Source organism: Dipteris shenzhenensis, chromosome 3 (genome assembly GCF_047967505.1).
Source record: "Dipteris shenzhenensis isolate YYH24624 ecotype China chromosome 3, Dip_SZ_1.0, whole genome shotgun sequence".
Classification (NCBI taxonomy): Eukaryota; Viridiplantae; Streptophyta; class Polypodiopsida; order Gleicheniales; family Dipteridaceae; genus Dipteris; species Dipteris shenzhenensis.
Window position 1 is genome coordinate 9,741,107 of NC_141598.1, and position 3,682 is coordinate 9,744,788.

Here is a 3,682-nt window from a genome sequence, read left to right on the forward strand (position 1 = left end):
CTCCAACCAACAATTGAGGGACCTTTCTCTACTCATAGGCACTCATGCACATGCATGCTTTCCATCCTTTTATGAGCGACTAGCGGTCGATTCCTCCCCTTTCTCCGTGCGTTCAATGCACAAGTTTTCTCTTCTTTGACATAGAGGCAGAGCACACATTCTTCAAATTGTGCGGTTAGTGCATGGATTCTTCCTTTGATGAGTGGTTGATGCTCAAGTTTCTCCCCCTCCCACTTGAGTGAAGATGCATAGACTCCTTTCTCTTCACAAATGTGTGGTCGATGCACACGTTTCAGATGTGCAATTGATGCATGGTGCCACGAAGTTTCGACAAGCATTCAACAATTTTGAGAATCAAAGTTTCAATTCGAGATTCCTGGTTCTGATGTGACAATCCATGAGATCCTACTGAAAAGTGCAGCACATGACTTTCTTTCTCCCCACTGATGTGTGAGTGAGGCACATGACTTTCTTCTACCGATGTGCGATGATGCAAATGTTTTCTATTTGATGTGCGGTGATGCACATGTTTCATTTTCTAATGTGTGGCATAAGGAGAAAGAAGCTCACAATGTGGGAAGGAGAGGAGAGAAATGGTGAACCATAGAAATGGAGTCAACATGTAAGATCATATTGACTATCATCTTCACAAAATGGAAGGCTTGAGTGATCCACACAATACAAGGAGATGACCAACCATTAAGTAGGAAACGAAGGCCTCATCACCTAATCCAAAATTTATCCAAGCCCCACATCCACGCGTGCATCATGTCAATATGTATATTGACACAATCGAATCACTTTGATGTACAAATCTCAACAAGAATCACCCCCCTTGAGGTAGAACAAACCAAAGTGCTGAGGACCATGCAAACAGTTGAACGTCCACTTCACAACCTGCTGGTGATTACTCCTTGGGCTATGCATAAATTACTTAACCATGACACCCCGTATGGTATGTCCGACCTCGTGTTGCATAAATAGATAAAACAATTCAGATCCTATTGATATAAAGTCTGATCAAATGGGTCTCTTGAGTCTTGAAGAGTAAATTTACCTCATACTTGTCTCCACGGGTATGGTAACTAGCTTGTAGTCCTCAAAAGAAAACCTTTGAAGCACATGACTTTCTTTCTCCCCACTGATGTGTGAGTGAGGCACATGACTTTCTTCTACCGATGTGCGATGACGCAAATGTTTTCTATTTGATGTGCGGTGATGCACATGTTTCATTTTCTAATGTGTGGCATAAGGAGAAAGAAGCTCACAATGTGGGAAGGAGAGGAGAGAAATGGTGAACCATAGAAATGGAGTCAACATGTAAGATCATATTGACTATCATCTTCACAAAATGGAAGGCTTGAGTGATCCACACAATACAAGGAGATGACCAACCATTAAGTAGGAAACGAAGGCCTCATCACCTAATCCAAAATTTATCCAAGCCCCACATCCACGCGTGCATCATGTCAATATGTATATTGACACAATCGAATCACTTTGATGTACAAATCTCAACAAGAATCACCCCCCTTGAGGTAGAACAAACCAAAGTGCTAAGGACCATGCAAACAGTTGAACGTCCACTTCACAACCTGCTGGTGATTACTCCTTGGGCTATGCATAAATTACTTAACCATGACACCCTGTATGGTATGTCCGACCTCGTGTTGCATAAATAGATAAAACAATTCAGATCCTATTGATATAAAGTCTGATCAAATGGGTCTCTTGAGTCTTGAAGAGTAAATTTACCTCATACTTGTCTCCACAGGTATGGTAACTAGCTTGTAGTCCTCAAAAGAAAACCTTTGAAGCATCTTCTATATATACTTTATCTTCATCATGACGACATCATCTGCTCGTTGTAAAAATTGTATCCCCAAATAGAAATGCAATGAGCCCAGATCACTCATCTCAAATGAGGCATGTGGTGCAACCTTAAAGGCTGCAATGCCGGGGTCCGGTGAGTAACATATCATCGACATAAAGTATGATGACAAAAAATTCTGCTCTAGTCTTTTGGACATAGAGAGCAACCAAATAAGTGTGTATCTTCTCCTACCATGCTCTAGGTAAGGCCATATAGAGCTAGACACACCTATGTTCTTGCCCCTTTTGCACAAAACCGAGGCTGAGATATGTATGCCTCCTCATGCGAATCTCCTTGCAAGGAAACAATTTTTATGTCCAATTGATGTATATTCCAGCCCGTGATGAGCTACTGTAGTAAACATGCATTTGATAGTAATCATCCTTGAAATGGGAGCAAAGGGCTCCTCAAAGTTAATGCCCTTGTGTTGTGCATAACCCTTTCCAAAGAAGCCTCGCCCTAAAGTGATCTACAGTGCCATTTGCTTTTCTTTTGAGCTTGTAAACCCACTTAGATACCGTAAGGCAAGTTTGTTGAATACCATGTATCATGGAATCATAGTCACTTTGTATAGCAAAACCATCCTATTTTTATGCTCCTCTACATCTTCAAAGGAGAGTGGCTCCTCCTCATTGCATGTGCTCTCAATTGCATAATCCGTAAGTAAGCCAAACGCATGACGATATGTTGAGTGTGTCCTGTAAGGTAATGGATTAACCATCCCATTTGGGAATAAGTTTGGATGCTTGAGCTGCTAGCATTTCGTCTTTCATTGCATCCTCCATAGTTGCCTCATCCTCCATTTCGTCTTTCATTGCATCCTCCATAATTACCTCATCTATGGGCATATTAGTAGGCCCATTTTCTACTAAACAGGATGTGGTCCCTCTATTATGGGTTGCATTTCAGCACTTTGATGTGAATTTGAAATTGAACACCTGGCTAACTCATATTGAATAGAGGCATCAAGAACTAAACACATCCTATGGATGGATTGATGTGAATTTGAAATTGAACACCTGGCTAACTCATATTGAATAGAGGCATCAAGAACTAAACACATCCTATGGATGGATTTCATCTTGTTATGTGCAGGTTGAATTGCACTTTCCTCAACCACAACATCTGGAATGTTAGACACCATAGCATTTTGCTCCTGCTAATTGAAAAGACGTTCTGTCTTGACTTAAATGGTGTGGAAGAGAAGACTCTAATTGTAATTCTACAGTCTCTATTGGTTGAAATGTTTTGTAGAACCATTGGTTGTCATATAGCCCCAGAAAGCTTGCATGTTTTGTTGAGAGCCGGCTTTTAGTGTGTGGCACGTAAACATCTCACGGACAACTCTTGCCCCCCAACTTATGTATTCGGTTCCCTAGATTGTGTGTTTGTGGTGTACGTGAGATAACCTTGTACCCACCAGTCTAGGGCGACATGCCCCTCGATGGGTGTATTTTTTTTCAAAATAAAATAAAAAATCACAAACTGCCCATGTCTTTTCTCGCTTGGGCGAGCATTGGGCGGTGGGGTAGCCGCGGTAGGTTGGAGCAGACAAACCAAATTCTTGAGTGACCAAACCTGGTCTAACACTCTGAGAGAAACACGATATCTCAAGATTCAACTCCCTTTGACAAGAGGATTCGAGCTCACACTATCCAATCACAAGTCACTTTTCACATGCGTCTGCTCGTGTGTTTTCTCGCGTGGGAGGGCACTAAGCGCAGAAATGGGGTTAGGCAAACCCTTGATTAACCAAAGCTGGTTTAGGGGTGAGAGAGAGAGACACCATCTCCATGTCCATGTCCATCT